The sequence below is a fragment of the Capricornis sumatraensis genome, unplaced genomic scaffold (genome assembly GCF_032405125.1).
Source record: "Capricornis sumatraensis isolate serow.1 unplaced genomic scaffold, serow.2 scaffold15, whole genome shotgun sequence".
NCBI lineage: Eukaryota > Metazoa > Chordata > Mammalia > Artiodactyla > Bovidae > Capricornis > Capricornis sumatraensis.
The window spans coordinates 4,084,395-4,110,027 of NW_027184626.1; the positions used below are offsets into that span (position 1 = coordinate 4,084,395).

The 25,633-nt window shown below is 39.2% G+C and overlaps 1 protein-coding gene across 2 annotated transcripts in view; it reads left to right on the top strand.

Moving 5' to 3' along the window:
• Positions 1-8,632: 8,632 nt before the first annotated feature.
• Positions 8,633-25,633, top strand: part of LOC138072390 (lysozyme C, kidney isozyme-like) — a 55,416-nt gene continuing 38,415 nt past the window's right edge. For both annotated transcript variants that reach the window (XM_068963483.1, XM_068963484.1), the window contains exon 1: positions 8,633-8,775. The gene's annotated coding sequence lies outside the window, so the exon portion shown is untranslated. The remainder of the gene's footprint in view (positions 8,776-25,633) is intronic.

Here is a 25,633-nt window from a genome sequence, read left to right on the forward strand (position 1 = left end):
TCCATAAATATTGGTTTGATTTCCTTGATTTGAATTGCATTTTTGTTTAAGGGTTTATTCATAATTAAAAGTAATAGCTAAAAAGGCATAGAATCAGGAGAATGAAGAGAAATGTAATTAACCTGGTCCTACTAGGGAAATGTACAAGTATCTTTGGTGGTGGTTGATTTTCAGAAAAGCCAGCGGGGGCGGTAGATTGGAGCTAATATTGATTGAGATTTGGCAATGTGCCAATGATTTTACTTACAGTATTTTATTTATTCTCTTTTAATTTTATAAATTATATCATTCTCCCAATTTATAGTCAAGAAAACAAATGATGAAAGATGTTAAATACCTTGTTCAAAGTCTATCAGAAACAGAAGAGCAGATTTCCACTTCAAATCTGCCCAGCATCTCCATCCACCCTTCTTTCTATGCTAAGTTTTTCTAATGTAATAAGAAGGTATTGATAATATATTTAGCACCTCTGCCTTAACACCTGGAATAAGCCAAACCAGACTGGGATTATTAAAACTAATAACAAAGGTCTGGTAGCAGTACTAAGTGGGACAACAATGACTCTGTCTTTAAAAGAAGTGAAGTGAAGTCGCTCAGTCGTGTCCGACTCCTTGCGACCCCATGGACTGTAGTCTATCAGGCTCCTCCGTCCATGGGATTTTCCAGGCAAGAGTGCTGGAGTGGATTGCCATTTCCTTCTCCAGGGGATCTTCCTGACCCAGGAATCGAACCTGAGTCTCCTGCATTGCAGGCAGACGCTTTATACAACTGTAAGAATTTTGTTTCTTTAAACCCTGCACTGTTTCATAAGAAAATAAAATTTGTATTTTTTTTTTGTTTTTTAAGATCAAATATGTTTCCATTTATAAAAATAAACTAGGAATAATAATAAATGGATCAACCTGTTTTTCTTGGTTGTCCATTCTGAAAGGAGTCCCAAGATGTGAAAAATATTCAATGGATTTTGGGATGTTGGGTCACAGGGGAATGTCTACAGGTTTGTTTCTAAGATACCTCGTGGAGTGGCTATAAATTAGTGTACTTGTCATCCTCCAGCCTTCTTTGTAGTTTTTCTAGATTTTTTTTCTTATTGTTAGAATACATCCTTCTCCTGGGGGCTTACTGTAATCAACTACTTTCATCTATATCTTTAATTATATTGCTTCATCTACTCTAGTTATAAGCTAGTCTTTCTGGCCAGGAATGATGATGGTGATGGTGATAGTGATGATGATAATAACAACACATTGAGGAGAAAAGACATTTTATTTTATTTTATTTTATTTTTTCCACTGGTTTAAGCTACTTTTATTTATTTATTTTTTTTATTTTTTTATTAGTTTTTTATTTTTTTAATTTTAAAATCTTAGACATTTTAAAATGCACTTCCTTTGTGCCAGGCACTCCTGAAGCACTTTGAATGTATTAACCATTGTGGCCTCAAAAAATGCCATGATATGTGAGTGAAAGTCACTTAGTCGTGTCTGACTCTTTGCGACCCCATGAACTATACAGTCCATGGAATAATTCCCTAGGCCAGAATACTGGAATGGGTTGGGTAGCCTTTCCCTTCTCCAGGGGATATTCCCAAGCCAGGGGTCGAACCCAGGTCTCCCACATTAAAGGTGGATTCTTTACCAGCTGAGCCACAAGGGAAGCTCAAGAACATTGGGGTGGGTAGCCTATCCCTTCTCCAGCAGATCTTCCCAACCCAGGGAGAAGGGATAGGCTAGATATACTAGATATAGGTACCATTATGTTCATCTCCAGGCTTCCTTCATAGCTTAGTTGGTAAATCATCTGCCTGCGATGCAGGAAATCGGGTTTGATTCCTGGGTCGGGAAGATCCTCTGGAGAAGGAAATGACAACCCACTCCAGTATTCCTGCCTGGAGAATCCCATGGACAGAGGAGCCTGGAGGGCACAGCAAGAGTTGGGCATGACTTAGTGACTAAGCCACCACCATTTTCATCTCCAGTTTACAGGTAAGAACAGAGGCACAGACTGATTAAATAAGTTGGTCAGTGCATATAGAGAGAAGAGGTGTGGCCTGAAGTCACACTTAGGCTGCCTGGTACTGCTGCCTGTGCTCTTGTGCACTGAATAGGCTGCTGCATGAAAGTGGCTGTGCATTTTCATGCAATCTGAATGGAACTTTTTTGATTTTACTGTTTCATTGCCTAAAGGATGTTTTTATTTCCTTACTTCTGGGTTATGATAAGTGTGAGCAGAGGCACAATTTTTTTTTTGTAGCTGCCAAATACTGAAAATATAATGATTATATTTTCAGAAGCACATAGCAGGAGCACATGGCCCATTAATGGATGTTTGTGTCAATTTCAAGGTTAAAAGACAGTCTAGAACTGGCTAATAAGGTTAGAAACATGAAATGTGCAATATTTTTAATATTTTGTTGGTTTGTGGAACAAGAGTGTTTGAGATTATATTGTGTATGTGTATATATAGTGTCTGTATGTGTGTGCTTATTCACTCAGTTGTGTCTGACTCTTTGTAGCCCCATGGACTGTAGCCTGCCAGGTTCCTCTTTCCATGGAATTTTCCAGGCAAAAATAACTGGAGTGGGTTGCCATTCCTTACTCCAGGGATCTTCCCAACCCAGGGTTTGAACCTGAGTCTCTTGTAAATCCTACATTGGCAGGCGGATTCTTTAGCACTAGCACTACCTGGAAAGACCGTATATAGTGTCCATCCTTAAAGTAAGTTCATCTGTCATCCCTGAGCTCCCACATATCTGATAACTGATATGGTAATTAAGGCAAAAAACCTTGGGAGAATAAAGGAAACTTTGTAGTGTGCTCCCTAAAATTCCAGCATTTTTGAGTAACAGAGAGAACTCTATCTATATGGTTGATTTTGGCCTGTCCATGGCAACCCATTCCAGTATTCTTGCTTGGATAATCCCATGGACAGAGGACCCTGGTGGGCTAGAGTCCATGGGATTGCAGAGAGTCGGACACGGCTGAAGTGACTTAGCATGCACACACCAATAGCAACATAAAAACTGCACTATACTTTTTGGTGAAGTTTTATTTGACTATTATACAATAGCTCAGTTGGTAAAGAATCCTCCTGCAATGCAGGAGAGTCTAGTTCAATTCCTGGGCCGGGAAGATCCCCTGGAGAAGGGATAGGCTACCCACTCCAGTATTCTTGGGTTTCCCTTGTGGCTCAGCTGGTGAAGAATCTGCCTGCTGTGCAGGAGACCTGGGTTCGATCCCTGGGCAGGGAAGATCCCCTGGAGAAGGGAAAGGCTACCCACTCCAGTATTCTGGCCTGGAGAATTTCATGGACTATACAGTCGATGAGGTCACAAAGAGTCGGACACAATTGAGCGACTTTCACTTTCACATTATACAATACTTTATTTTTCCCTTCAGTTCAGTTCAGTTCAGTCGCTCAGTCGTGTCCGACTCTTTGCGACCCCATGAATCGCAGCGCACCAGGCCTCCCTGTCCATCGCCAACTCCCGGAGTTCACTCAGACTCACGTCCATCAAGTCAGTGATGCTATCCAGCCATCTCATCCTCTGTCGTCCCCTTCTCCTCCTGCCCCCAATCCCTCCCAGCATCAGAGTCTTGTCCAATGAGTCAACTCTTCACATGAGGTGGCCAAAGTACTGGAGTTTCAGCTTTAGCATAATTCTTTCCAAAGGACACCCAGGGCTGATCTCCTTTAGAATGGACTGGTTGGATCTCCTTGCAGTCCAAGGGACTCTCGAGTCTTAACAAAAAAAAAAAAAAAAGGAAAATTAAGGGACACCTTTTATTCCTGTATTATCCTAACACAATTTCCCCATTAAGCTATGTGGAATTGCAATATATCCACCCAAAGAAAATGCAAAGCTCGTTATAAAGAATGTGAGTATTAAAAACTGGAATAATGATGCTAACTTGGAACTGCAGAAATCACAGGCCTCATAATCATTAATTTTACATGTTTCAAATAGTGTGCACTATTGCCTTTCTGAAGCAGGGCTTCATGAGCTATGATGAAGACGACCAAATGAAATCTTTCTGAATGGTTTATACATAAACATCTTCTTCAGTTTAGGGCTATGGTCAAAGTTTATGAAGCCATTCTTCATCTCCTTATTGACTTTAGGTTTTTGTTTTTTACCAGAAAATCCATTGTATTATTTTTTTCAGCTCTCATTTGCCTTATGAATCTTTTTGTTGTTGATTTCATGTATTTTTATCAATAGAAATAATTTTGAAAGGCTACTTATTTGTGTATTTTATGATTGTGTGAATTTTATCATTTATGGGTAAGATTAGAACATTTCCTTTAAATAAAACCATTTTGGTTACATAATCTTTCATAAATAAATAAAATGCACTTAAATATAAAATGCTTTAATGTGTCATACTGGTTCACAGTGGGTTTAGGAATATACTTGCTTTCTTTAGCAAGGACCACCCTTATCTACGGCATATGGGGAAGAGTGATCCTTGGTAGTAAGCTGTTTCCCAGAACACAAAATGGTGAGGGATTTCTTTATTGTCACTCTTTTTCATGAGCTCATGTCTCAGGTGAAGTTCAACTTTGTCAAATGTTACTGGAATTTGAAATAATCTATAAGGAAATGGGTCAGTGTTCTAATAATATGTGGAAGAAATGATCTTGCCAAGAGACGATGTGACTAACCTTTTAAAAATCCCCTTTAATTTGTCAAGCTTGAAAACAATTCATGATACACCACATTTGCATAAGAAGTAGTCCACAGAAGTTATTCAGTCTCCAAGTTGTCCATTTGTCCCAATTTCCTTTTTAAATATGGACAAGGAAGAACCTCAGATAGTTCTGAGCCTCGGATCATGGAGAACAAGGAAAGAGGGGGTATATCCATGAATCTTGGGCTATTTAAGAAACTTTCTTGGCCTCAAAGTAGGAGGTCTCCACAGTTGCTGTGCTGACATCTTCCATTTGAAACTGGTTTCCATGGTGAGTATCCGTGTGGGCAGCTGCTTCACTCTTATTTAGCGGTTAATCTGTAGAAAACTGCAGATAGATTGTTCTTTCAGGCCTTAGGCCACTGGATCCGAGAAGCCAGGAATGGACATGAATAAGAGGACTGTGAATCTTCTGGAGATCCGGGGCTTTGAGTTGAATGGAGAGTATGAAGTGGATATTGGGTTGCCTGCCTTGGGCAAATGGAGAGTGTGTACAGTGTTTGGCAGGAAGGATATGGATAGTTGAGGGCAAGAAAAGCTAACTGGCAAATATGACAAACTCTCCACCATAAGACTCCTCTTCCATAAAGTTTGTTGCTGGAAAGTGACTTCTCAGCTAGATAGTCTTGCTCTCACTACTCTCTCTGCATATAACTGGTGCCATGTGACTGGCACTCGACAGTGGAATATGAGTGAATTGTGTTCTTCCAGGCTTGGCCTGTGCAAATCCTCCCCCACATGATCTTCTCTCTCCCCTCGTTTGCCGGCTGGATACCAGTGCCTGACATGCCCTTGCAAGCCTCTTGTTGAAGATAGTTTTAACCTGTAAGAAACAGAGTCCTCCATGGCAACCTATTACAGTTAGACTTTATGCCTTTGAAGAATCAACATGTTTTATGATAAATTAGTGTAATGTGGAAGTTTACTTATTACAGTAGGCATATTTACCTTTATATAGATCACCTTAATTTATGTATGATAATATTAATAGATGATCATCTCAGTTTGTGTCTGATAGTGTTAGATATTGAGATACCCACTTTCCTTTTTTTGAAGGGGCAGAAAAAGCGGGAGTCTTTTATTGTATAAAGTTTTGTTCTAATTTATGAGATATAGACTTGTATTATAAAAGAATGGGAAAAAAAAACAAACTCTTTAGTGTGGAGAGTATACCAGTGTCCAAAACTTGAAAGAAAATGAAAAAAAAAAAAAAAAAAGCTGGTCTCTATGTCGATGGCAGAAGGAGGGAAAGGGGCTAATGTGTATATTAGATGGCAGCAGTTGGATTACATGCTTTAATTACATCTTCTTTCTAAGAAATACCAGACTTCATACAGATGAGAAAATCTAGGCTCAGAGAAGTTAATAACTTTTACAAGTTCAAAATATGACTAAGAGGTCAAATCAGTTTCCAAACTCAAAATTCATTTCACTTTTTGACTACACCATGTTGCTTCCAGATAAAATTTTCCAGTTATCTTGTATAGCATTTCTTTTCTTTCATCATCATAATCCTTGTCATTGCCATTGTCTTCATCACCATCAGTAGCAACCGTTTTATTGTGACTGTTATCACTGTGGTTATAATCCCACTTAGTGTTGAGTATGCACCTGCTGCATGACCAGACCTAGACTAGATGCTTGTCATGAACTATCTCTAACCCTTCTTATCAACTTGTTTTTATCCCACTTATCATTTGTTCAGCCCCTTTTGTGTGTCAACAACTAGACCAGATGCTTGGCGTATGTTATCTCCAACCTCACAACAGCCCTTTGAGTAATTCTTTGTGTAATAAGAAAATAATTCTTATTTCTGTTTTCTGGAATCAGAAACTCAAGTTTGGGGAGACTGAGAAACCAATCCAGAATTCACACCCTCTGGAACAGGTGGGTTCATCTGGGTTCTTTGGCGCAGAACCAGGATAGTATTCATTACTCCTCCACATGTGTAGTATAGCGTGTTATCTCTCTCACACATTGCATTATTTAATCTCAAGAATTTCATGAAGAATTCTTAACATAGGTAATTCTTAAAGGAGAGCATATTGAGTCGCATTAGGGGCCTTGACTCAAAGCTCAGCTTGTCCTGGTGGAAGATCTAAGGCTTGAATCTACCTCTCATTGCAGTGCTCTTTCCTCCCACTTCACAAGGCCTACTTTCAATGGCAGCTTCTACGAGCTGAACAATGGAGTCCCACTGTTCATAGAACCAAGGATCAAATGTAGTCGCTCAGTCTTATCTGACTCTTTGCCACCCCATGGACTGTAGCCTGCCAGGCCCCTCTGTCCATGGAATTCTCTAGGCAAGAGTACTGGAGTGAATTGCCATTTCCTTCTCCAGGGGATCTTCCCAACCCAAGAACTGACCCTGAGTCTGCCACATTGCAGGCAGTTTCTTTACCATCTGAGCCACAAGGGAAGCCCCCACTGTTCATACACACATGCAGATGGTAACCAAAAAGTCCCACCGATCATACTTTTGAAGCTAAGCTTCGCATCTGTTGTTTGGAGATGACTTTTCAAAGAAGCATCATTTACTGTATTCTCTATAAGACAGAGTTTAATTAATGCTTTTTGGAGGGAGTTTCTAGTTAGAGATTATTAATTTTACCCAGGTATAAAAGGTGGAGATAAAGTAAATATTAGAAAAAGAAGTATACTTTTCACTGTCATAAAACACCTTGTTAATCTTTTTATTATTTACTTTAGCTGCTCACAACTACATATAATGGCCCATAGAACCAGAACAGAACGGGACCAGAACCTGAGTGGGCTATGGGTAAGCTCAGTATATACTGCTGACTAGGAGTGTAAGGAAAGTGAAAGTGAAGTTGCTCAGTCGTGTCTGACTCTTTGTGACCCCAAGGACTGTAGCCTATCGGGCTCCTCTGTCCATGGGATATTCCAGGCGAGAGTGCTGGAGTGGATTGCCATTTCCTTCTCCAGGGGATCTTCCCAACCTAGGAATTGAACCTGGGTCTTCTGCATTGCAGGCAGATGCTTTACTGTCTGAGCCACCAGGGAAACCTTACAGGTAGTGTAAGGAAGTGGAGGCCTGTTCATTCTCAACCACTTTTGAAACAAAAAGTTGCTTCTTCAGACTGTGTCTCAAAAACGTTTTATTTTTTTTTTATTTTTTATTTTTTTTAAATTTTAAAATCTTTAATTCTTACATGTGTTCCCAAACATGAACCCCCCTCCCACCTCCCTCCCCATAACATCTCAGTGGGTCATCCCCATGCACCAACCCCAAGCATGCTGTATCCTGCGTCAGACATAGACTGGCGATTCAATTTTTACATGATAGTATACATGGTAGAATGCCATTCTCCAAAATCATCCCACCCTCTCCCTCTCCCTCTGAGTCCAAAAGTCCGTTATACACAGCTGTGTCTTTTTTCCTGTCTTGCATACAGGGTCGTCATTGCCATCTTTCTAAATTCCATATGATATATGTGTTAGTATACTGTATTGGTGTTTTTCTTTCTGGCTTACTTCACTCTGTATAATCGGCTCCAGTTTCATCCATCTCATCAGAACTGATTCAAATGAATTCTTTTTAATGGCTGAGTAATACTGCATTGTGTATATGTACCACTGCTTTCTTATCCATTCATCTGCTGATGGACATCTAGGTCGTTTCCATGTCCTGGCTATTATAAACAGTGCTGCGATGAACATTGGGGTACATGTGTCTCTTTCAATTCTGGTTTCCTCGGTGTGTATGCCCAGCAGTGGGATTGCTGGGTCATAAGGTAGTTCTATTTGCAATTTTTTAAGGAATCTCCACACTGTTCTCCATAGTGGCTGTACTAGTTTGCATTCCCACCAACAGTGTAGGAGGGTTCCCTTTTCTCCACACCCTCTCCAGCATTTATTGCTTGCAGATTTTTGGATCGCAGCCATTCTGACTGGTGTGAAGTGGTATAAAGATGGCGGAGGAATAGGACGGGAAGACCACTTTCTCCCTCACAAATTCCTCAAGAGAACATTTCAACGCTGAGCAAACTCCACAAAACAACTTCTGTAGGCTGGCAGAGGACATCAGGCAACCAGAAAAGCAGACCATTGTCTTCAAAAACAGGTAGGAAAAAATATAAAAGACGAAAAAGGAGACAAAGGAGGTGGGGAGGGAGCTCCGTCCCGGGAAGGGAATTTTAAGAAGAGAGGTTTCCAAACACCAGGAAACACTCTCCCTGCCGAGTCTGTGGCGAGTCTTGGAAACACAGAGGGCAACATAACAGGAAGGAAAAATAAAGAAATAATTAAAACCAAGAGATTACAAGCCCAACAGTAACTCCCCCAGCGGAGAAGCAGCACAGACGCCTGCATCCGCCATTGGGAAGTGGGGGCAGGGCAGGGACGCGCGGGAGGCACGGGCTGCAGTGCTTTGTAAGAATCGGGCAGGAACGCCCCACGCGCAACCAGAACGATCTAACTTGGGCTAGCAAACCAGCCTGTGGGATAGCTACCGCACGAAAAGCTCGAACATAAGACACCGCCAGGACCGAGCACAGAACGAAGGACGGAACGGAAAAGCCGGCTGCAGACCATCCCCCGCCGGGGATAGGCAGCCAGAGCCGTAAGGACTGGAAAGGGGCAATTGCAGACCCGGAGAGACTTTACCTACCTAACTGCAAGCAGGCTTCTTTGCTAAGACTTCTGGGGGTGCTGGACAGTCACAATCTGCCTCACGGGGGCCGCCAGCGGTCCACCCAGAAAGCTGAGCAGCAGCCGCAGAAAAGGTGACAAACCGCGGCGATCGCGCTCGCCAAACTCCTGAGCTACTCGGACCTGGGAAGGGCACAAAGCGCAGTCCCAGCCGAATCTGTGCCTCTGAGGGCTGCCTGAGCGCCGAACCTGAGCGGCTTGGACCGGGGAAGTACACGCAGCCTAGGGCCGGCCCCAGCTGTAGCTCTTGACAGTCCTCTGATGTTCCCCTCCTAACCTTGTCGAGAAAGTTAAGGAAGTGCAGTTTATTTAAAATGTTGTGTTTAATTTCTGTTATATAGCAAACTGACTCAGATACATATATATATGCATATATATATGTTCATCTTAATATTCTTTCCCATTTGATTTATCTCAGATACTGAGAATAGTTCCCTGTGCTATCCTATAGGACCGTATTGTTTATCCATTTATTTATATATACTTTTCATCTGTTAACCCAAATTCCCAGTCCTTCCCTCCCCTACCTCTCCTCTCCGTTGACAACCACAAGTCTGTACTCTGTATCTAAGTTGATTTTGGTTATTAGCTATGTGAATTTGTGTCATATTTTAGATTCCACGTATAAGTGAGAGTATATGATATTTGTCTTTCTCTTTCTGACTTCACTTATAATCTAGGTCCATCCATGTTGCTGCAGATGGCATTATTGCATTCTTTTTTATGGCTGAGTAGTCTTCCGTTGTATACACACCACATCTTTATCCATTTATCTGTCAATGGACCTTTAGGTAGTTTCCATGTTTTGGCTCCTGTAAACAGAGCTATCCGTGGATGTTCAGGCTGTCTCCATGTCTTTGCTGTTGTGAATAAAGATGCTGTGAACACAGAGGTGCAGGCATCTTCTTGAATTATAGTTGTGTCTGGGTTTATGCCCAGGAGTGGGATTGCTGGATCATACGGTAACTCTATTTTTAGTTTTTTGTGGAACTTCTATACTGTTTTCCATAGTGACTGCACAAATGTATATTTCCACCAACAATGTAAGCGAGTTCCCTTTTTTTCACATGCTCTCCAGCATTTATTGTTTGTGGACTTTTGTATGATGGTCATTCTGACTAGTATGAGGTGATACCTTGTTTTAGTTTTGATTTGCATCTCTGTAATAATTAGCGCTGATGAGCATCTTTTCATGTGTCTGTTAGCCATATGTTTGTCTTCTCTGGAAAAATGTCTATTAAGGTCTTCTGCCCACTTTTCAATTGGATTGGTTGTTTATTTGTTACTGAATTGTAGAAGCAATCTGTTTATTTTGGAAGCTAAGCCCTTGTTGGTTGTATCATTTGCAAATGTTTTCTACCAGTCTATAGGATTAGACCTGAGTTTTGAATCATGACTCTGCCATGTATTATATATGTCATATGGGACAAAGCTTTCTCAGTGTCATCTTCAACGTCCATACAAACAACAGGATCAATAATCCTTCCCTTCCAAAATTGTGTGGACCTTGGCAAGTTTGCTCAAAATAGGCACTCAAAAATGAAAGAAAATATTTCTAAGTAAGTTGGGTCACCCAACCAGAGGCAAAATTTGTCACCTTTAAATGAATTTTCTTATTAGGTCATGTTATCTTAATAACCTATGGGAAATGTTAAAAGACTAGAATTTGTCGGAACAAACACATTTTTGCATGCTTCTGGGAAAGTAAGTCAGATAAATAAATGAACCATCTGATTTGACACTTCAGCTCTGAAATGGGGCAGAAGAGAGTTTAAAAAGTTTTTTGGACTTAGAATCAATGCTTTGAAAGGCACTTAACCAACTGTAAATACATAAACCCCTTTAGGGAGGGCAAGCTGGTCGTATCTTCAGAAGCCTTAGAAATACCATAAACTTTGAGTAGTAAGTCTATTCCAAGAAATCCATCCCAGAGAAACCAACAATCAGAGATACTCAGTCAAAAACTTACATATAATACTGTTTATAATTTTTTTTTTAATAATAATGAAAAATTGGATGCAATTTAAGTGTCTAACAATAGGAGATTAGTTAAATATGTGGTATTTTTTCTTTAAAATAATCTATTATGAAGCCATTAAAATGTATTTTCAAGTAATGTTTGATGACATAGAAAATGCTCAAATATAAATTTAAGTGAAAAAGGAGAATATAAAGCTAAATTTACAATGTGATGCCAATTTTGTAAAATTGAATATTTAACATAATTATTTTTATTCAACTTAAAAGGAATCAACCAAAATATTGTCACAGCATAAACAGTTAAGACAAATGAATTTCAAATTTAAAATACCATTCCATCTCTTTTCTCTATATCTGTCTTCAGCTCGGGTTAATAATCATGAGCATCGTATGACACAGGCCATATTTTCGTTCATGTTTTGTTTTCCTCTAAATTCTGACATAAGAATATATAACATTTATTGACAAAAAAATCATATGTTTCCTTTAGATTTAACTACAGAGGGACTGCAGTTTAAGACATTGCCTTTTCTTTTGCACCACTGCCTTTATGAAATGTGGGCCCTTTTTGGCAAATGTTTGGATGAGCGCACCACATGCATTAGCTTTGTACATTGTCTGAATTATCCAAAAGGAAAGAGAATGTTGTAATGAAATTTGCATATCTAACCAGTTAGTTAAGGGAATTTAATGGGCATCCATTTTCAAGGAGATTGCAGAAAACCTACCAGGACATAACAAAAGTAAGTGAAGACGCAGTAATTAGATGTTTTTAGTCATCCTCAGGAAAAAAAAAAGTATTTGCAGGTGGCCTCTACTCAAAGCCAGCCCTGCCAAATGTTGTGGAATCCTATCTCAGGCAAAAGGAAATCAAGAGAGAGTTGTAGGAAAAATCTGGACACATTGCTTCCCTGAACTCTGTAACACATTAGGGCCCAAGCAGTAATCCTTCGGGACCCTTCCAGTCAATTATTAAAGAGAATAAATAGACATCATTCATTCCTCTAGACTTGTACCCTCTACTGATAAAGAAATTGTGGGCTGCTTTTATCAATGAGAGAACTGTGCACTTGGACCAGCAATTCCTGCCAGGACTATGGCTATTTCTAATAGAGAAGTACCAAGAAGCACTATGCCTGAAAGAGACTTGACATTTTCTTCAGCACGTGTGAGATACCCACTAGGTGCTCCTAGATAAAATGTGGAGAGAGGTCATCTGTATGCAGTTGGAGTTTCTGAGTGAAAACGAGAGAGACAGCCAGAGAAATAAAATATATTTTGGTCCTATTTCCGTGGAAGCTATTTATTTTCAGATCAAAAGCTCAAGTTGTTTACCAAATCAAGATTTTCACACGCTTCCACCTGTGGGGGCAGTGAGCTAGATCAAAGTCCTCAGGACTGATCCAGAGTAAAACTGATGCTGAATTGGATTTATGAGGAATGTTGCAGTGAATAAAATGGAAATGGAACACCAGAGTATTAGTCCCAATACTGTACAGAATTGTAAGAATGGGTGGTATGTTTCAACATACTCACAAATATATACTGCTGATTTCTGTTGTTCTAAAGTATTTGCTATAATATCTGATTAACTCAATATACCATTAAGGTTCATATGACCCAGTTTTAGTTTATTAATTATTTTGGAATAACTCTATTTGCAAGTATTAATATTTCTTGACTTTTATTCTTTCTTTCTCTTTATTCCAAAAAATAAAGAGAAAGATACACCTATTTTTATGAAACTAGAATAAAGCTCTGTTTTGTAATAATCATTTGAATCCATTGGAACCTTTAACATATTTGAGATACGAGTTCTTAGTGATTTCATCTTTCTCTGTTTCTTGAAACATTTGCTATTTAATCATCCTAGGAATTATTTTCTCATTCAGTTCAGTTCAGTTCAGTCGCTCAGTCGTGTCCGACTCTTTGCGACCCCATGAATCGCAGCACGCCAGGCCTCCCTGTCCATCACCAACTCCCGGAGTTCACTCAGACTCACGTCCATCGAGTCTGTGATGCCATCCAGCCATCTCGTCCTCAGTCGTCCCCTTCTTCTCCTGCCCCCAGTCTCTCCCAGCATCAGAGTCTTTTCCAATGAGTCAACTTACTTATCAATTATTCCCAGATATACTTTAAAAAAATTATAAACAAACACAAGAGTAATTAAGGAACCTAGAAGGATAGTAAATTATTAAAATAAACTATCACTACTGTTTCATGCTTCAGGTTCTCTTTTTGAGAAGATATAAAAGGGGACTGGAGACATCATCTTTGTACTCCACTCTTTTGTGGAATGTAACTTTGAACTCATAATTTCTCATACTCTGTCCATAATGGCAAATTGAAGAAAACTGTAAGAGGAAGATATTTCACAACTGCGAGATGATTCAGAATCCTAATGCAGACAGATTAGGAACATTCTATAATCTGACAGTGAAATTCATTTCATAAGCAAAAATTTCAGACATTCAGATTATGATGTCCTGGATAAATTTTCTCAAATTCAAAAATCAATAATGATCCAAAATAAAATTTTAAGGATGAAAAAGATATTTGGTTTTCTCATAGTTAACTGTTAACACAGAAAGCACATTACCATCTATATTTGTGAGAAAAACAAGACCATTCCATTTTATTTAAAAGATGTGTGACACCCTTCTTTCACCTGTTATGATATCTCTGCACCAAACTTACCTGATACAGTTTGTAATCAGCAAATGCTGAAGACAGATGTGTAAGAAAAGGTGATTGGGGGAGAAAGTCATGAGGAAATTTAAAAACTCATTGATCATTCTAAATTGTGTTTATAGATGTAAAACTGAAAATGGTCTTAAGTATAGAGCAAAGAAGATGCAACCAAAATTATATCATCCAAGAGACTGAAAAATTGCTTTTAAGTGTTGCATTTTGATGATGCAAATTCAGTAAGAACCAGGATTAATGATAAGCTAGAACCTATTCAATATGTATTTGAAATACAGAATATGTACTACAGAATGGATACATCCCAGGTTCATGCCTGACTGCTGATGGGCAGTTAGTTGCATTTAAAAGATATTTTCCATTTTAGGCATATATAACATTAAAATCATGAAAGTATAAATTATAAATCTGCGTTTACTATATTCAGATTTTCATTAAAATTTCTAAATGATTTTCACTATCTACTTTTACTGATTTTATCTTTTGGTAAATAAAATATTACACAAATATAAATTAGTAAAGAGAGTACATTGGGTCCAGATGTTAAATGGCACTGGCTATTTTTCCTGGCATATGAGAGCAAGGCTTTAGCATGTGGACTAGAAGTAGTTAGTTTCTTGAACTGGACCCAGGTGTGATGTTGAAGCAGGAATATTTTGTGGCACAGTTCTGGGAGTTAGTTTAAAACAAGGCACATGTGGTAAAAATAAATTTTGGGACCAAAAGTACAATTAAATAAAAAGTGCTAATGTCTTCAGACAAACACAGCAGTAGATTTCTTAGCCAATCCTCCTCTGTCCTCCTCTGCTTCCCTTTCTTTTTGCTTCTATCTTCTCCTTCTTTTCCCTCCCAGTCTCTTCCTCCCCCTTCTCTTGTGAGTCTGGGTTAATTTAGGAACTGCTGAAAGAACATCTAAATGGCTGTCCTTACTTTATTCTAATTATGGATCAGGAGAAAAAAGTGTTGGCTGTCTTTCAAGGAAAGCCAATCCACTGAACTCTTCCAGTTTTTTTTTTTTTTTCTTTTCTCCCAAACCCAAGGGATTTACATGCTCTCAGAGAAAAGATTCTAAATAAGGAATAATGATCTTAATCTCAACTAGTATGGTTTGTAGGACAGCCTTTTCATAATCTCGATTGCTGCAAATGAATGATTTAGTCTGTATATTTATTGAGCAGCTACTATATGCCAGACACTGGGAATAATTTTTAAAAAAGACATAATCCTGTCTCTCAAAGAGAAATGCGTTCAAACAGTAAACAATTGCCATAATTTGAGGGCAAAGCCAGCCAGGCGTGCTGCAGTCCACGGGATCTCAAAGAGACAGAGACAACCAAGCAACTGAACAACAACAGGAAAAGCAAGCAAAGAGAGGAGCAAAGAGAAAATCAAAGACGAGTTTACTTTCCCAGAAGCCTGTTGAAGAAATACAAACAAAACGCATCCTGAGTTTAAGCTTTAATTTCACAGCTTTCCCTATCTGATTTGCTTATTTTATAAGTAAGCCAACAAGATTTGTGTACTCAGTGACAACACACTGTCTCACAGAACTAACATAGATTTTATTTTCCTAAGAATTTTTACCCTTCCCTTTGTTTCAAGGTGTATGGAAAAGAAGAGTCCCTTTGGTAAGCCAGCCCAGTGAGAAAGATGCCTTATCTTTGGACTAACCTTTTGCCCAAATAAACTAATGTTTCTTGCCAGTGGCCTAAATCTCTGTCTAAAAGGTCCATAATGTCATAAAATGGATTTTTTTTGTTTTTTTTTTTTTTGCTCAGCTCACCCACCAGGGTAGTAAAAAATAAAATAAAATCTATATCCAAATACACACAATAAATTTCCATTGCTCTAGGGGCAAAATAAAAGCACTTCCATTTCCTTTTTATTCTGGATCACAGACCTGACTGTTTCTTTTACCCCCTCTCAAATGAACTTCCAACCTTCAAGGTCATTTTCTTTTTAAAAGTTATCCTAGTAACATCTAGAATAGCTCTCTCTGGGAATACCTTTTTATTTTCCCCCTCTCACTTAATTTGCCTCTTATGCACCTTTCTCTCAGGTCCCATATTTTCAGTAATGCTGATTGGGCAACTATTTACTTTTTGCTTGAGTTTGAAAAGCACATCAACAGGCACATAAATGTGTTTTGGATCTCATCCATGTAGAAATATTACTGGTAACTTGATGAATCTGTAAGTAATTTTACAAAAATGTTTAGTGAGTTTTGCCAAGGACGTCTGACCCCCAGCATTGCTCCACTGATGTAAGTTTTTGAGTGCTTGGCCTGTTCTGATCAGTACCAGCTGTTCATGCTTCAGTTGTACACATCAGATGTTAAGTGAAGGAGAAAAGACAGCATATTCTGACTTAGGCTTGAAAGTTTGTGAGCTAGGACAGAAATAAGACTGCAGTTGAAAGCGAAGCATGTCTTTCATGCTTCATGTTAGGTTCAGTTGTACCTTCAGTTCAGTTCAGTTCAGTCGCTCAGTCGTGTCTGACTCTTTGTAACCCCGTGAATTGCAGCACGCCAGGCCTCCCTGTCCATCACCATCTCCCAGAGTTCACCCAAACTCTTGTCCATCCAGTCGGTGATGCCATCCAGCCATCTTATCCACTGTTGTCCCCTTCTCCTCCTGCCTCCAATCCCTCCCAGTATCAGAGTCAGTTCTTCGCATGAGGTGGCCAAAATATTGGAGTTTCAGCTTTAGCATCAGTCCTTCCAATGAACACCCAGGGCTGATCTCCTTTAGGATGGACTGGTTGGTTCTCCTTGCAATCCAAGGGACTCTCAGTTGTACCTTCAGTTCAGTTCAGTCGCTCAGTCGTGTCCATCTCTTTGCGACCCCATGAATCGCAGCATGCCAGGCCTCCCTGTCCATCACCAACTCCCGGAGTTCACTCAGACTCACGTCCATCAAGTCAGTGGTGCCATCCAGCCATCTCATCATCCTCTGCCGTCCCCTTCTCCTCCTGCCTCCAATCCCTCCCAGCATCAGAGTCTTTTCCAATGAGTCTTAGCATAATTAAAAATCTCTCTCAATCAGATGCTGCATAGAGCAGATAGAGTATCTCTAACAAAGAATAAAGATTCATTAAAATAGTTTTGTTTGATAAAGATTTAAAAAACTGTTTGATTTTTTGTACAGACTTCTTCACAGACTTCCAAGGAAGAAAATAAAAACAATAAAATATTGATAATGTATTGTGATTTCCTTAGAGAGCAGTAAGAAATCTATTTCAGGACACATTTCAGTAGGAGTTAAAATTATTTAGGTTTTTAAATTTTTTGCTTTGAAAGACCATGAGGTTAGTGAAAGCATGGGATATTTTAAGTATATTTACATCCAGCCTAAATGCCAACACAGAGATGCCCCTTTAGTTCAGTTCAGTTCAGTCACTCAGTCGTGTCCGACTCTTTGTGACCCCATGAATTTATAAAAGTGGAAGTACGTATTCTTCCACTTTTAAATACTTTCTTCCACTTTTACATACATTTCTTCCACTATTACATACATTATTCCACAAATACATACATAATGGAATGTATGTATTTCATTACATCTAAACACATACTGCCTAGGGCGTGGCTCCCAGTATCATAACATACGTTTAAGGTTTAGGGCCAGGCATAGTTGTTAAAAACTAGTATTGAGAGAGTGTTAGTTAAAGCTTTGGAGTAGAATGTCCATCAGACCAAACAAAACAATAGCCCTATTGACAGCAACCAAAAAGTGGAAATGACCCAAATGATGAACCTCACTGATTAATGGAGACGTAAACAGTGGTATATCCATACAATGGGAAAGTATTCAGCCACTAAAGGGAATGAAGTGATACTTGCTACAGTGTGGATGAATTTTACAAATTGTTGTTGTTGTTGTTCAGTCGCTATGTCCTACCTAACAAACTGCAGAATGCCAGGCTTCCCTGTCTTTCACTATCTTTCAGAGTTTGCTCAAACTCATGTCCATTGAGTTGGTGATACTATCTAACCCTCTCATTCTCTGCTGTCCCCTATTTTTTCCTTCCGTCTTTTGGAGAATCAGGGTTTTTTTCCAATGAGTCAACGCTTGGCATCAGGTGGCCAAGGTATTGGAGCTTCAGCTTCAGCATCAGTCCTTCTAGTGAGTATGTATTCAAGGGTGATTTCCTTTAGGATTAACTGGTTTGATCTCCTTGCTGTCCGAAGTAAAAGTGAAAGTCATTCAGTTGTATCTGACTTTATAGTCCATGGGATTCTCTGGTCACAGAATACTGGAGTGGGTAGCCATTCCCTTCTCCAAGGGATCTTCCCAACCCTGGGATCGAACTGAGATCTCCCACATTGCAGGTGGATTCTTTACCTACTGAACCACCAGGGAAGCCTTGCTTGCTGTCCAAGGGACTCTCGGGAGTCTTCTCTGGCACCACTATCCAAAAGCATCAGTCCTTCCTTGCTCAGCCTTCTTTATGGTCTGACTCTCACATCTGAACATCACTACTTGAAAAACCATTTTTCTGACTATGCAAACAATGTCGGCCATGTGATATCTCTGCTTTTTAATATGCTGTCTAGATTTGTCGTAGTTTTCCTTCAAAGGATCAATTGTCTTAATTTCATGGCCACAGTCACCATCTGCAGTGGTTTTCAAGCCCAAGAAAATAAAATCTGTCACTGTTTCCACTTTTCCCTCTTCTATTTGCCATGAATTGATAGGACTGGAAGCCATGATCTTAGTTTTTTGAATGTTGACTTTTAAGCAAGTTTTATCACTCACCTCTTTCACCCTCAAGAAAAGGTTCTCTAGTTTATCTTCACCTCCTGCCATTAGAGTGGTATTATCTGCATATCTGATGTTGTTCATATTTCTTCCAGCAGTCTTGATTCCAGCTTGTGATTCACCCAGCCCAGCATTTTACATGATGTACTCTGCGTAGAAGTTAAATAACCAGGGTGGCAACAACCCAGTCTGTTGTTCCGTGTACAGTTCTAACTGTTGCTGCTTGACCTATATACAGGTTTCTCAAGGGACAGGTAAGATGGTCTGGTATTCACATCTCTGTAAGAGTTTTCCACAGTTTTTTGTGATCCACACAGTCAAAAGATTTAGCATAGTTGGTGAAACAGAAGTAGATGTTTTTCTGGAATTCTCTTGCTTTTTCTAAGATTAGTGAAAGTTGGCAATTTGATCTCTGCTTCCTCTGCCTGTTATAAACCCAGTTTGTACATCTGAAACTTCTAGGTTCACATACTGCTGACGCCTAGCTTGAAGGATTTTGAGCATAACCTTGTTAGCAGGTGAAATGAGTGCAATTGTACAGTAGTTTGAACATTGTTTGGCACTACCCTTCTTTGAAATTGGAATGAAAACTGACCTTGTCTAGTCTTGTGGCCACTGATGAGTTTTCCAAATTTGCTGACATATGAAGTATGGCACTTTAACAGAATCATCCTTTAGAATTTAAATAGTTCGGCTGAAATTCCATCACCTCCTCTGTGTTCATAGTAATGCCTCCTGGGGCCCACTTGAATTCACACTCCAAAATTTCTGACTCTAGGTGAGTGATCACACCATTGTGGTTATCTGGGTCATTAAGACCTTTTTGTATACTTCTTCTATGTATTCTTCAGTTCAGTTGCTCAGTTGTGTCTGACTCTTTGCGAACCCATAGACTGCAGAACACCAGGCCTCCCTGTCCATCACCAAGTCCCAGAGCTTACTCAAACTCAGGTCCATTGAGTCGGTGATACCATCCAGCCATCTCATCTTCTATCGTCCCCTTGTCCTCCCAGCCATCTCATCTTCTATCGTCCCCTTGTCCTCCCAGCCATCTCATCTTCTATCGTCCCCTTGTCCTCAATCTTTCCCAGCATCAGAGTCTTCTCCAATGAGTCAGTTCTTCCCATCAGGTGGCCAAAGTACGGGAGTTTCAGCTTCAGCATCAGTCTTTTCAATGAATGTTCAGGACTGATTTCCTTTAGGAAGAACTGGTTGGATCTCCTTGCAGTCCAAGGGACTCTCAAGAGTCTTCTCCAGCAACATAGTTCAAAAGCATAAGTTCTTTGGGGCTCAGCTTTCTTGCAACCTCTTAATATTCTCTTCTGCTTCTCTTAGGTCCTTATTGTTCCTGTTCTTTACTGTGCCCGTCCTTGCATGAAATGTTCCCTTGATAGCTCCAGTTTTCTTGAAAAGATCTCTAGTCTTTCCCATTCTGTTATTTTTGTTTTCTTCTACTTCTTTGCATTGTTCATTTAAGAAGGGCTTTTTATTTCTCCTTGCTTTTCTCTGGAACTGTATTCAGTTGGATATATTTTTTCCCTTTCTCCTTTGCCTTTCACTTCTCTTCTTTTCTCAGCCATTTGTAAAGGCTCCTCAGACAACCACTTTACCTTCTTGTAATTCTTTTTCTGTGGGATGGTTTTGCTCACCACCTCCTGTACAGTGTTATGAACCTCCGTCCATAGTTCTTCAGGCACTCTGTCTACCAGATATAATCCCTTGAATCTATTCATCACCTTCACTGTATAATCATAAATGATTAGATTAGGTCATACATGAGTGACCTAGTGGTTTCTTGTACTTTCTTCAATTTAAGCATGATTTTTGCAATAAGGAGCTCGTGACCTGAGCTAAGTGAAAGAAACAGGAAATAAAAGATCACATATGTGAAGATTTCATATATTTGAGATGTGCAAAATAGATAATTCCACATAGACAGAAAATGGAATGAAGAGTGACTCTCGATGGGAATAGTATCTCTTTTTTAGTCCCTAAGTTGTGTCGACTCTTTCATGATCCCATGGACTGTATGTAGCCCTCAGGGTCCTCTGTATATGGGATTTCCCAGGTAAAAATACTGGTGTGGGTTTCCATTTCCTTCTCTAGGGGATCTTCCCAACCATGACTCTTACATTGGCAGACATGTTATTTGCTACTGAGTCACCCAAGAAAGCCCCATTTGTTGGGAGACGATGAAAATGTGCTGGAACTAGATGGTGCTAACTGTTCAACTTTATAAATAAAGACCACTGAGTTAGATACTCATAAAGGGTAAATTTTAAGTGATGTGAATGATGTCTCAATTTCAAAAATTGTGAGTAAGGGAAAGCAAGCCAGCCTGTAATTTTGAGAGATGATATACATCTATTTCCTTTTTATGTGCTCTCTATTCTATCCCTCTGAAACTGTATATTAGAAAGTGTCATGGTATTATCCAGGTCTCTTAACATTTCTTTCACATTTTCCTTTTCTTTATCCTTCTCTGCTGCATTCTAGGTAGCCTTAGAAAAACGAATTTCCAGCTTACAAATTTTACTTTGTAAGTATGTCTTTTTTCTTGCTACCTTTTAACAATTATAGTTTTTCTCTTTTACCTGTTCTATTTTCTCTTTTAGATATTATATTTTCAATTTGTCTGGTCATTTTTTCTGTCTTTTGTTTTTTCAGTCATTTATTCAGTTCCTTCTTTTATTTCCTCAACAACAATAAACAAAATTTTCATGATCTCTATCTGATAATTACAGTATCTTCAAACTTTGTGAGTCTAATTCTTCAGTTTATTGCTTCTATCAACTCTCACTCATGGTACCTTTTTTCCCCGAGTATGTTCTTTGTGTATGTGTGTGTAGTAGAAGGTGGGCGATATTTTCTTTAGCATGTATGGTAAACTATGGGGGGTGATTTTAAACATTAATCCATTTCCAGAAAAGATTTGGTGTTGCTTCAGTTGTGTGCCTGAATAAACAAGCAATCCAAAACTTTAAAATTAAAAACCAGTTTGAATATATTCAGAACGCCCCAATGGCATCAGTTGTAACGTGAAACCTGTGCAAGAGCTAAATATGGCTGCAAACACTCAGAGGCGATTTTTTCATTTCTTTAAAAAAGATTGTTTCTAGGAAGCCACCTGAAAGTTATTTTTTTCTTCCATGTTTCTCCTTTTTAAGATAATTTTTATTTTAGTGTAGAAAGAGGGGTCTCCTTTTAAAGATTCTGGCTTTATCTGGGGTTCCCTGATGGCTCACCAGGTAAAGAATCATCCTTCAGTGGAGGGGATACCGGAGAAGTGAGTTTGATTCCTGGGTCAGAAAGATCCCCTAGAGGAGGAAACAGCAACTTACTCCAGTATTCTTGTCTAGAGAATCTCATGGACAAGAGGATCCTGGTTGGCTACACTCCAAAGGCTCACAAGGAGTTGGACACAGCTGAGCACAGTACAATTATGAATTTATTTTTTATGAGACCTAATTTTTATATCCTGCTAAGAAAACATCATAAATTAAAATGAAGAATCTTATTTGTACAGAAGTATATATTGCAGTTTTATTTTAAATATCCCCAAACTGGAACAACTCAAATACCAATCCACAAGAGAACAGGTAAACATACTGGGTTTTTTTTTTTTTTTTTTTTTTTTTTTGAGAGAGAACACTACTTAACATTAATTTAAAAACTTAAGCTAACTGATCCTCAAAACAAAATTGATAAACCTCAAAACGTAGAGTGAAAAAAATCAGACCAATCAACTGAATCCAGGCCAAGTTAATCTAGAATAGTAAAAATCTAAATAGTAAATACAAAGGGGAAGTTAAGACTAGCCAGAGATAGAAGAAACAATATTTTTCTTAAAAATTTTCTTGTATCTTTTAGTGCGGTTGCATGTGTGTGTGTGTGTATGTGTGTGTGTGTGTATTTGAGAAAAATCACCAAGTTAAAGTCTGCATATTTCAGTTTATGTAGATTTTATCTCAATAAACCAATGAAGAATATGTGGAAGAAATAAACTAAATATTTGACAGTTTTGTAGATAAATGAAAGCAAAGTAGGGTCACTGATGCCCTAGAGAATCTTCAAGAAAATTAGAGATACCAAGGGAACTTTTCATGCAAAGATGGGCTCAATAAAGGGCAGATGGTACGGACTTAACAGAAGCAGAAGACATTAAGAAGAGGTGGCAAGAATATACAGAAGAACTGTACAAAAAAGATCTTTAAGACCCAGATAATCATGATGGTGTGATCACTCACCTAGAGCCAGATATCCTGGAATGTGAATTCAAGTGGGCCTTAGGAAGCATCACTACAAACAAACCTAGTAGAGGTGATGGCATTCCAGTGGAGCTATTTCAAATCCTGGAAATTGATGCTGTGAAAGTGCTGCACTCAATATGCCAACAAATTTGGAAAACTCAGCAGTGGCCACAGAACTGGAAAAAGACAGTTTTCTTTCCAATCCCAAACAAAGGCAATGCCAAAGAATGCTCAAAAAACCACACAATTGCACTCATCTCACACACTAGTAAAGTAATGCTCAAAATTCTCCAAGCCAGGCTTCAGCAATACGTGAACCATGAACTTCCAGCTGTTCAAGCTGGATTTAGGGAAGGCAGAGGAATCAGAGATCAAATTTCCAACATCCACTGGATCATGGAAAAAGCAAGAGAGTTCCAGAAAAACATCTAGTTCTGCTTTATTGACTATGCCAAAGCCTTTGACTGTGTGGATCACAAGAAACTGTGGAAAATTCTTCAAGAGAATTCTGAAAGAGATGGGAATACCAGACCACCTGACCTGCTTCTTGAGAAACGTGTATGCAGGTCAGGAAGCAATAGTTAGAACTGGACATGGAACAACAGACTGGTTCCAAATAGGAAAAGAAGTGCGTCAAGGCTGTACGTTGTCACCCTGCTTATTTAACTTATATGCAGAGTACATCAAGAGAAATGCTGGGCTGGAGGAAGCACAAGCTGGAATCAAGACTTCTGGGAGAAATATCAATAACCTCAGATATGCAGATGACACCACGTTTATGGCAGAAAGTGAAGAAGAACTAAAGAGCCTCTTGATGAAAGTGAAAGAGGAGAGTGAACATGTTGGCTTAAAGCTCAACATTCAGAAAACTAAAATGGCATCCGGTCCCATCACTTCACGGCAAATAGTTGGGGAAACAGGGGAAACAGTGGCTGACTTTATTTTTCTGGGCTCCAAAATCACTGCAGATGGTGACTGCAGCCATGAAATTAAAAGATGCTTACTCCTTGGAAGGAAAGTTATGACCAACCTAGACAGTATATTCAAAAGCAGAGACATTACTTTGCCAACAAAGGTCCGTCTAGTCAAGGCTATGGTTTTTCCAGTGGTCATGTATGGATGTGAGAGTTGGACTATAAAGAAAGCTGAGCACTGAAGTACTGATGCTTTTGAACTGTGGTGTTGGCAAAGACTCTTGAGAGTCCTTTGGACTGCAAGGAGATCCAAGCAGTCCATCCTAAAGGAGATCAGTCCTGGGTGTTCACTGGAAGAACTGATGTTGAAGCTGAAAGTCCAATACTTTGGCCACCTGATGTGAAGAGGTGACTCATTTGAAGAGACCCTGATGCTGGGAGGGATTGAGGGAAGGAGGAGAAAGGGACGACAGAGCATGAGACGGTTGGATGGCATCACCGACACGATGGACATGGGTTTGGGTGGACTCTGGGAGTTGAAATGGACAGGGAGGCCTAGCGTGCTGCAGTTCATGGGGTCGCAAAGAGTCATACATGACTGAGCGACTGAACTGAATTGAAGGATTACAAATACATGGTGTATATCCCAGTATTTTCTTCAACTTGACACATGATCAACATCAGTAATTATGTCAACCGTTTTTTTTTTTCTTTTTACACTGACTCAAAATTTTCCTTTCAAAAGCATTTCTATGAAACTATTGGCAATTCACAAACAAGATGAAAATTTTGTACCCACTAACATTTTAAACAGCCATTGGGTAATTCATGTATTCCTTTTTTTGCTCTTATCTCACATTGAATCCATACTTAAATGCTTTTAATACTATCTAAAAATTATATTTAAATGCTGATTGCATCTCTCCACTTCCATTATCACCATCCTAGCCCAGCCATGAACATGTTTTAACCGGACTATTACTCTTTGTTCTTATTTCTACCTGTTTCATTTTGTCTTTCTACGAAAGAGGAGAAAGTTTTGTTTTCAAATATGCCAGATAGATTACCCCCCACACATCCTTTAGAGTACAGGTCAAGGTCTTATCTGGTTCAGCTTCCTTTGATGATCTATCTCCAGCTAACCTTTTTTTCCTTTTTTTTCCTACTGTGCTGCACCCTGATCTCTCCACTAACCAGGCTGTACACTCTGTCCTTCCAACACAGCGTAAATGCCTCTGGTTCACTGTCTTGACACTCATCATCCCTTCTGTTGAAAACACTTCCAACGTATCTTCATGGTCTGAATGTCAGCTAACTTTATTGAAGTGTCTACTCACATGTGAAGTCACCAGGGAGGCATATCCAGATGAACTATCTCAAATATTACACACTCCTCCATCCCCTGTGCATATGATATCTCCTTTTACTACTTGACTGTTTTTAAACCCTTATGATCACACACACATACACACAGTTTCATTTTCTGTCTCATTTTGCTTAAAAGTAAAGTGCATGCACGTGGAGAGTATCTTTATTTTGCTCGCTGCTTTATCTACATACTCCACCATTCTACCATATAGTAGTTACTGACTTATATATCTCCAGAACCGATGCCACAGTAGAAATTTCCTAAATGTTAGTTTAATGAATATACTCAAGAA